The 10288-nt window shown below is 46.6% G+C and overlaps 1 protein-coding gene across 1 annotated transcript in view; it reads left to right on the top strand.

Annotated features, from left to right (window-relative positions):
- Window positions 1–2140: 2140 nt before the first annotated feature.
- CMBL (carboxymethylenebutenolidase homolog) overlaps window positions 2141–10288 on the top strand; it is a 34262-nt gene continuing 26114 nt past the window's right edge. The window contains exon 1 of the mRNA XM_023218290.1: window positions 2141–2521. The gene's annotated coding sequence lies outside the window, so the exon portion shown is untranslated. The remainder of the gene's footprint in view (window positions 2522–10288) is intronic.

The following is a 10288-nucleotide window of genomic DNA, read 5'->3' as shown; positions in this document are numbered from 1 at the left end:
AACTTAATTTTTTTAAGAGCCCAGGTTAAATAATCACTTGTGTGATTATTTTTCCGTGGAGTTTGGCACTAAAATTGGTGAAGTTGAAATATTTTCCTTTTGGATGTCACAAGCAATTTGCACATTGTAGGATGGAAACAAGAATTTTTCTTCAGCCTGGGCAACATGGTGAAAGCCTGTCTCCACACACACAAAAAAAACAACTTAGCTGGGTGACATGCCTGTAGTCCCACCTACTTAGGAGGCTGAGGTGGGAGGATCACCTGAACCCAGGGAAGTAGAGGCTGTAGTGAGCCGTGATCGTCCCACTGCCCTCCAGTCTGGGTGACAGAGTGAGACCCTGTCTCAAAAAAAGTAAATAAATTTTTTTCTTTGGGGTTGATCCCGAATTTGTTCTAGGTAATAACACTTTGATAACTTTTTAAATTATTCTGGTGTTTAAAAAATCCCTACCCATTATTTTAGAGAAATTCCAAGCCTGTAAAATAATTCAACTGCAGATGCTTCAGACCGGGTTTTGAAAGATCCTGGCTGAAAGAAAATTAATGTATCTCTAGCAGGAAAACACTGTTTTAGTCCGTTTCGGCCGCTATAACAAAAACACCAGGCTGGGCAAGGTGGCTCACATCTGTAATTTCAGCACTTTGGGAGGCCAAGGCCAGTGGATCACCTGAGGTCAGGAATTTGAGACCAGCCTGACCAACACGGTGAAACCCTGTCTCTACTAAAAATACAAAAAGTAGCTGGGCATGGTGGTACACACCTGTAATCCCAGCTACTCAGGAGGCTGAGGCAGGGGAATTGTTTGAACCCAAGAGGCAGAGGTTGCAGTGAACCGAAATGGCACCACTGCACTCCAGCCTGGGTGACAGAGCGAGACCCTGTCTCAAAAACAGCAACAACAACAAAAACACCATAGATAGACTTGGGTAGCTGAAACAACATTTATTTCTTACAGTTCTGGAAGTTGGAAGTCTGGGATGGGCCAAAAGGATTGGGTTCTTGGTGAGTGTCCTCTTCCTCACATACAGATGAGGAAGCAAGCTCCCTTGCCTCTTTTTGTAATGGCACAAATCTCATTCTTGGGGGCTCCACCCTCATGACCTAAGCGTCTCCCAAAGGCCCCGCCTTCAATTACCACCATACTGGGGGTTAGGATTTCAACATACAAATGTGGGAGGGGACACAAACATTCTGTCCATAACAACAGCTTTGCAGTGGGGAGGGCAGGAAGTGCGGCCACCATGGTGCAATGGTTTGGTAATGTGCCTGTTTGTCCAGAATCGTGCCTCAATTCTGAGCTATATTCCTAGAATTCCCTTTTCCTGTATGTTTCCAGTTTGGGTGAGCCACAGGGGTGTGCTTCTGCAGCCAAGTTTAAGCTGTTATCATAACCTTGGTCAGATGACCAGAGAAAATAGGAAGGAGGAGGCAAGTATGAAATGTGTATTCATTTTTTTTTTTTTTTAAAGGCTTCATTTGGGGCTGGGGCCGGGCACAGTGGCTCACGCCTGTAATCTCAGCACTCTGGGAGGCCAAGGCTGGTGGAACACTTGAGGTCAGGAGTTCGAGACCAGCCTGGCCAACACAGTAAAACTCCATCTCTACTGAAAACACAAAATTAGCTGGGCGTGGTGGCACATGCCTATAATCCCAGCTACTGGGGAGGCTGAGGCAGGAGAATCACTTGAATCCAGGAGGTGGAGGTTGCAGTGAGGTTGAGGTTGAGATCGTGCCACTGCACTCCAGCCTGAGTGACTACAGCCTCAGCAACAGAGTTAGACTCCACCTCAAAAAAAAAAAAAAAAAAAAAAAAAAGAAACGTGGCTGGGCATGGTGGCTCACACCTGTAATCCCAGCACTTTAGGAGGCTGAGAGGGGAGGATCACTTGAAGCCAGGAGTTCGAAGCTCCAGTCATCTATGATTGTGTCACTGCACTCCAGCCTGGGTGACAGAATAAGACCCTATCGCTAAAATAAAATAATAAAATAAACAAAAAATAGCTTAATTTTTATTTACAACAGAAGTTACTTGTCTTGGAAGCCAGGCACGCACGGAAATCTCACAGAAGGCTGGCTGTCTTCCTTCTTCTGGCCTCCCTGCCTCCTCCCTCAAGGCTTCCAGATTCTCTTCTCCCTTCCGCTCTGCGGTTCCCCCGCCCCCACGCCCTCTCCCGGCACATTTCTTTACCTTGGAGCCTCGGCCGTCTCTCCCTCCCGCTTCCTCCCTCCCTTCTCTCCTCTCCTCCCCGCTGCGCCTCCCTCCCTCCTGGCCTTCCTTCCCTTCTCTGACTTCGCAGACCTCTCTTCCCCCGGGCCTCCCTCCTCCTCCTCTCCGCCCCCTCCGGGCTCCGGCTCTCCCAGGAGGCTACGACTCCGGGTGGAGCCACTGGTCCCGCAGGGATCCCCGCGTCCTCGGTCGCCGCGTCCACGGCCCTCTCGCGTCCCCGCCCGGCGCCGCGCCCGCTCCTCTGAGTTCGGCCTCCGCGCGGTGCAGCGCAGTCTCAGGCCGCGGGACAAGGTACGTGCGCGTCCCCGGGGCACATAAGCCCGGGCCCCGCTCCTTTGAACTCGCGCGTGTGTTCTAACTATGGCAAAGAAGGTCTTTGCCGCGTGCACGGGTAAGGAACTTCCCATAATCCGTTTGCAGAAGCTGACTTTCATAAAAGTGATACGTTGTCCTGGCAGGAGAGCAGCCCCCACGATCCCACGCGTCCGAAGCAGCCGCTGTTTACATTTTGGTATTTTCCCGTAGGTGTTTCGCCATACATTTTAAGGACACAGTGGAAATCACACCGTATGCAAACTTGCGTTCGTTTTGGCCGTTTAGCACGGAGGAGCCTTTCCTCCATGCCGTTCAATACTCCTCATAACTGTCTTCCCGCAGTGAGACATTCTGGTTCTAGCGTTTTTACTAATATAAAACTGTGAAAAAAAAAAAAAAAAAACTGAGCATATTTGAGTCGAAATCAGTAACCACATTCGACAGCTTTTCCTTAGGGTGAGTATTAAGAAGAGAGGTGCTGGGTCTATGGATCTAAGAGTGGGACATCCTAAATGCTGGGTAGGTGTTGCCAAGAACGACTGGACAGTTTACACCCCACAGCCATGTGGGTCGGGCAGGCTTTGGAAACACTGGGCCCTGAGATTTATGTCCACTTGCTGATGGAAGATGCCACCTGTTGTTTTCAAAGCCCATTTAAAATAAAGTGGTTAGTAATGAGCCTCGTCGGTATCCGGGGAATCCTATCCAGGCCTGGAACACCAGAGAAAAAGCAGACTGCAGGGGCGTCATTGGCATGTCTAAGAAGGCCAATGTGTGCTCCTCCAGGTAGCTTCCTAATTCATGCTCTCTCAACCGTAGACACTTGGAAAATACAAGGATGACTGCTGAAAAATAAATATCTGGAGAAGTTTGATGTTTACATAATCATCTAAGGAGAAGCACTGGCCCTGCCTTCACTGCTGCAAGATTGAAAATCACTTGCCATGTTCCTACAGTGTTTAACCAGTAAAGGAGAAACCTCCTGCCTTTCACATTAGACCCCACCTTCCTGTGTTGTCTTGGGGTCCTCTGTAACCCTGAGCCCTGGATTCACTTCCACGTGGTTTCTATTTCTCAATTTCTAAAGCTTCCAGAAATGTATTCCTCCCTTCTCTCCTCTCCACCCCACTGCACCTGGCTCCCTCCTGGCCTTCCCTTTTCCTACTTCGCAGACCTCTCTTTCCCCAGGCCTCCCTCCTCCTCCTCTCCGCCCCCTCCAGGCTCCGGCTCTCCCAGGAGGCTGGAGATATATGCCTAGACTTCCCTGCTTGTTATAATCCCAACTGCACCAGTCCCCTTTGCTTGTCAAAATCTGTTTTCTCTATTTCTGTTGGAGAACTGTGTTGTGCCTGGAAGTCTGACTTGTGAGTTATTTGAATCTTTAGGACATGAAATCAGGAAAACTACACCCCCACCATACTTTACCATCTGTCTCTTATCTCTCTGACTGCCAGTGTTAGGGAATGTTTGATTACATTGTTAAAAGATAATTTTCAGCCAAAGGTGAAATCATGACTTTTATACAGATATAAAAGTGGTAAATATTTTATTTTATTCATTAAAGAGAGAAATAGGCAGATGTTGTAACTGGTTCAAAAAAGAAGTCAAGAAGTGAAAATGTATATGGAGTAAAGGAATAATGCCTCATGAAGGTACGCGCAGGAGAGCATACCCTTGGAATCTGCAGATCAAATACTCAACTGTAAGGCCTGGTGCGGTGGCTCACGCCTGTAGTCCTAGCGCTATGGGAGGCCGAGGCAGATGAATCCTGAGGTCAGGAGTCTGAGACCAGCCTGGCCAACATGGTGAAACCCCGTCTCTACTAAAATACAAAAATTAGCCAGGCGTGGTGGCATGTGCCTCTAATCCCAGCTACTCAGGAGGCTGTGGCAAGAAAATTGCTTGAATCAGTGGGGCAGAGGTTGCAGTGAGCAGAGATTGCACCATTGCACTCCAGCCTGGGCAACAGAGCGAGACTCCGTCTCAAACAAAACAAAACAAAACAAAAAAAACACCAGTGATCCCCTTGGGTTTTAATGTGTAATTTTCCAGAGGCACGTGCTTGTGTGAGGCAAAGTGAGTCTCCTTCACCCCTGCAGAGTGACTCCTGTGGCCCTTCCACAGCTTGGCCTCACACGAGTAAGTCCTTCTGGAAAATTACTCATGAAAACCCATGGGGATCACTGTTGAGTATTTGATCTGCAAATTCCAATTCCATATGCTCCTCTCCTGTGTGTACCATCACACAGAAGTCATTCACACATATGCAGCACCTTGCTGCAATGTCTATGGGGAATCGTGCATTCGTGCTGGTGGCCAGGGTGGATATTGCCGAAGAGCATGGCCCCCAGAGTGTCCTGCAGGGCACTCCCCAGAGCTAGGAAGAGCGTCCTGATTTCCAGAGACCTCACCAGTGGAGACCACAGAACTGACCTGTGACCTGGGGATGACCAGAGGATGGCCCCAAACACATCTGCCATGATGCAGAAAAGCCTTTATTGACACATGTGTAACGAGGACTCTGTCATGCATCTCAGACACACAATCCTGCCCCAGCACAGGAGGAAAAGGAAACCTTCTTACTCACAATAAAGCACCTCATCATATGTAAAATAAATTTTGTGCCACAGTGGAAAAGTACACATGTCTATAGCACACCCTCTGCACGAAGCTGTCTGATTCCAGCTTCATTCATTGTACTTGAGCCATTTTTAGGGATAAGTGGCAGATCTGATAGATTTATAAATTCTGTCAATGTCTCCATGCAGAATTAATGGACTCTTTCCCCTCCTGTGGAGAAAAGTTAAAAAAAAAAAAAAAAAAAAGAGAGAGAGACATGTTGCTTAGGCTGGTCTCTAACTCGCAGTCTCAAGCAATCCTCTTGCCTCAGCCTCCCAAAGTACTGGGATTACAGGTGTGAGCCACTGCACTTGTCTTTGTTTGCAGTTCATCTCAACGTTTCTTTTGTCAACTAAAGAATAGTGAGTTTCGTAAATTTGGAAAAAGAGAGCTTTATTTATCATAAAGTGTTGCAGCCTGCAAGGCGGCCATTCTGACAGGCTGGGAAGGGTAGTCTCTGGCCAGAAGCTGGAAACAGACCCTTCCAGTGTGGGACGAATAGTACAGGGATCTGTGCTGAACAGTGTGGCCAAATACACAGATTCAATAAGCTATAGGAGGGGCTATAAATTTTTAAAATAATTAATTAGTTAATATTTTTGAAACAGGGTTTCATTGTGTCCCCAGGCTGGAATGCAGTGGCACGATCATTGACTCACTGCAGTCTTGACCTCCTGGGCCCAAGTGATCCTCCTAGCTCAACCTCCTAAAAGGCTGGGACCACAGGTGTGTGCCACCAAGCCTGGCTAATTTTCTGATTTTTTTTTTTTTTTTTTTTGTAGAGATGGGGTTTCGTAGCCGGGCGCTGTGGCTCAAGCCTGTAATCCCAGCACTTTGGGAGGCCGAGACGGGTGGATCACGAGGTCAGGAGATCGAGACCATCCTGGCTAACACGGTGAAACCCCGTCTCTACTAAAAAATACAAAAAACTAGCCGGGCGAGGTGGCGGGCGCCTGTAGTCCCAGCTACTCGGGAGGCTGAGGCAGGAGAATGGCGTGAACCTGGGAGGCGGAGCTTGCAGTGAGCTGAGATCCGGCCACTACACTCCAGCCTGGGCCACAGAGCGAGACTCTGTCTCAAAAAATAAAAAAAAAAATAAAAAAAAGAGATGGGGTTTTGTAGGGATTGGCCTTTCTGTGCGCTGGAATTATAGGCATGAGCCACTGAGCCCAGCCCCTCCTTCCTGTCATGGCCTGAATTAGTTTTATGGGTTTCTTTAGAATCCCCTTGGCCAAGAGGAGAGGTCCATTCAGTTAGTTGGGAGGCTTGGGATTTTATTTTTGGTTTACAGTGCATCTGCAGGAGGAAGCTAAAATCCTGAAAGATATATACAGAAAATATAGTACAGTTAGTTGTGGGTCAAGGCTATGTTCCCTGAGACTTGCCAGGGTAGAAACTGTTCACCCTGCCCATTGTAAACTTGGCCTTTGGCACAAGGCATGGCCTGGCTGCTGTGCCCTTGTGGAGGGTCTGGGCAGGAGTCCAGCCTTCGACATGCACCACACGCGGGCCTCTCCTGCAGGAGAATAACCTGCAGGATCAGTGTGGAGGGCTGCTCACCTGCCTGTAAGCATTCCTTTTGCAAAATGGATGTCAACTGAAAATAAAGTAAAAACATTCAGATTAGAGGCTTCCTGGAATGGCCAGGATTTTCTGTGATCCCTGGATCCTCATAGAACAAACAGCTCAGATAAGAAGTCAGCCCAGACCAGCCTGGCCAACATGGTGAAACCTTGTCTCCACTAAAAGTATAAAAATTAGCCGGGCGTGGTGGCAGGCGCCTGTAGTCGCAGCTACTTGGAAGGCTGAGGCAGGAGAATCGCTTGAACTCGGGAGGCGGAGTTTGCAGTGAGTGGAGATCGTGCACTGCACTCCAGCAAAAAGAAAAAGAAAAAAGAAAACTCTACAGGCCTGGACTTGCTGCTTGTGTCTGAGGAGTGGGGCAGTCTTGGGAACTGAGCCCTCACCACCCCCTGCCCCACCCCCTTACATTTGGTCATCGCATTGATGATCGTTGTATTGTGAGAGCAGAGGGAAACATGGCTTGAGAGTTTTTCTGAAACGGTGTCAAATAACAATGTTGAATTATTTGTCTTACTAATTATAGTTCTATAATGTCGCTTATGAAAACCAAACCAATAAAACTAGAGTCCAGTTGTCCTTGACTGGATAACTAGTTATTAATTTCTTTCTTCTCAAAATCTAATTACTTTATTTCTAATTATGAAACACTAAGAATATGCAGTAATGTGAAGGACATTATGTAACAGCTACCCTTTCACATCACCTATATTTAAAAGATAGTACCATGTTGCCCTATATACTTCAAATCAAAACTTTTTTTTTTTTGTTTTGAGACGGAGTCTCGCTCTGTCACCCAGGCTGGAGTGTAGTGGCCGGATCCTGGCTCACTGCAAGCTCCGCCTCCCGGGTTCACGCCATTCTCCTGCCTCAGCCTCCCGAGTAGCTGGGATTATAGGCGCCCACCACCTCGTCTGGCTAGTTTTTTTTTCTGTATTTTTTAGTAGAGACGGGGTTTCACCATGTTAGCCAGGATGGTCTCGATCTCCTGACTTTGTGATCCGCCTGTCTTGGCCTCCCAAAGTGCTGGGATTACAGGCTTGAGCCACCGCGCCCGGCCCCCAAATCAAAACTTTTTAAGGAAATAAAATATAATAAAGCCCACAATCTCCGTTTTTTCTCCCCTCTCATCCCAGTAACCATTGTCCTAACGGTGATAATTCATTCCCGTGTGTGACACTTTTTCTACGGTATGTTCATTAGTAAAATGTATATTTTTTGGTTGTTTTTTATTTAGCATCAAAATGTATGTTTTTTGGCTGTTGTTTAGTATCAAAATGCTATGTCTTTTTACATATTATGTTTTTGAGATTTTTTAAGTTTTGTATTTTCATTTTTAGAGACAGGGTCTCTCTGTGTTGCCCCGACTGCAGGGTAGTGGCATGATCATAGCTTACCGCAGCCTTGAATTCCTGGGTTCAAGTGATCCTCCTCTCAATCTTCTGAGTAGCTGGGACTATGGGTGCACGCCACCACGCCCGGCTAATTAAAAAAATTTTTTTTAGAGATGGGGTCCCCCTGTGTTGCTCAGGCTGGTCTCATACTCCTGGCCTCAAGCTATGACCATGCCTCGACCTCCCAAAGTGCTGGGATCACAGACATGAGCCACCGTGTGGGCCTGGAGATTTATTGTATTGATAAATTACAGGTGCAGCCTGTTCATCAAACTGTTGCGTAATATTCTTTTTATGAATGTATTTGTTTTCTAGGGCTGCCATAACATTACCAGATACTGGGTGACTTAAGGCAACAAAGTGCCTCATAGTTCTAGAGGCCAGGAGTCCAAATTGAAAGTGTCAGCAGGGCTCTCCTCTTTCTGAAACCTGTAGAGGAGAACCTTTCCTTGCCTATTCCAACATCTGGTGGGGGCCAGCAATCCTTGGCTTGCAGGTGCATCCTTCCTGTCTCCACCTCCATCTTCATACGGCTTTCTCTTCTGTGTGTCCATTGTGTCTTTGTCCACATTATCACCTTCTTAGATGGACACCAGTCATTGGATTTATGGTCTACTCTACTCCAGTATGACCTCATCTTAACTACAGGACATCTGCAAGGACCCTGTGTCTAGTTAAGGTCACATGCAAAGGGAGTGGGGGATAGGACTTAAACATGTATTTTGGGGGAACACAGTTCAACCCACGTCAATCAATAAATTGCAGTTTATTCATTCTCCTGTTGGTGGTCAATTAGATTGGTTGCAGGTGTTGTCATCATATTAGTGGTGCCAAGAACATTTTTCCGTAATCACTGCATGTGCCTGTGTGGGCACGTGCGAATTTTTTTTTTTCCTCTCTCTCTCTTTTTTTTTTTTTTTGAGGTAGGGTCTCACTCTTAACGCCAAGGCTGGAGTGCAGTGGTGCAATCTTGACCTCCTGGGCTCAAGCAATCCTCCCACCTCAGCCTCCTGAGTAGCTGGGACCACAGGTGCACACCACCATGCCTGGCTAATTTTTCCTTTTTTTTTTTTTTTTTTTTTGTAGAGATGGGATTTTACCATGTTGCCCAGGATGCTCTCGAACTCTTGGGCTCAAGTGATCCCCCTGCCTTGGCCTCCCAAAGTGCTGGGATTACAGGCATGAGCCACTGTGTCCCACCACATGTGACATGAATTTCTCTAGGGAAACATCTAGTAGTGGTGGGATATCTGGTGTGCGGGGCATCTGCTTCTTTAACTTTGCTAGACTTTGCCAGACAGCTTCCAGGATTTGAATCATTTCACATGCCCTCCCATTTCCCTACAAGTGTACCATCATCTCTGTGTGTTAACAGACTTTCGCAATCTGCAAGATGGAAAACAGTACTTCATTCTTGTTTTTATTGTAATTTCCGTAAGTACAGTGAGGTTGAATACCTTTTCATGTGTCTATGGGCCATTCAGGTGTACTTTTTTGTAAATTGCCCATTCGTATGAATTTTTCTATTGCGTTGTCTTTTTCTTGGTGACTTATAAGAATTCTTTATATATTTCATCTAGACACGAAGTCCTCTGTTCCTAAAATAATACCTTCTCCTAGTCTATCTTGTTTTCTCACTTTGTTTATGGAGACTTTAACTTAATATTAACGTTAATCATTATCTTATTAATCTTTCATCTTAGTTACTATCTTATTAATGCAATTTTAAAAGCTTTTAGTCATGGAAAATCTGAGGCATATATAAAAGTAGAGAGATTAGTACAGAAGACACTCCAGCTGCACCACCATCAGCACGTGGACACCTTGTCCACCCTACCCCACACGGAGCTATTTTGGGTTTTTATTTGTTTGTTTTTTGAGATGGAGTCTTGCTCTTTCGCCCAGACTGGAGTGCAGTGGTGTGATTTCGTCTCACTGCAACCTTTGCCTCCTGGATTCAAGCGATTCTCATGCCTCAGCCTCCCGAGGATCTGGGATTGTAGGCGCTTACCACCATGCCTGGCTAATTTTTGTATTCTTAGTAGAAACAGGGTTTCACCATGTTGGCCAGGCTGGTCTCGAACTCCTGACCTCAGGTGATCCATCAGCCTTGGCCTCCCAAAGTGCTGGAATTACAGGTGTAAGCCAC

The sequence above is a fragment of the Piliocolobus tephrosceles genome, chromosome 4 (genome assembly GCF_002776525.5).
Source record: "Piliocolobus tephrosceles isolate RC106 chromosome 4, ASM277652v3, whole genome shotgun sequence".
Classification (NCBI taxonomy): domain Eukaryota; kingdom Metazoa; phylum Chordata; class Mammalia; order Primates; family Cercopithecidae; genus Piliocolobus; species Piliocolobus tephrosceles.
This window is presented reverse-complemented; position numbering and strand designations above follow the sequence as displayed.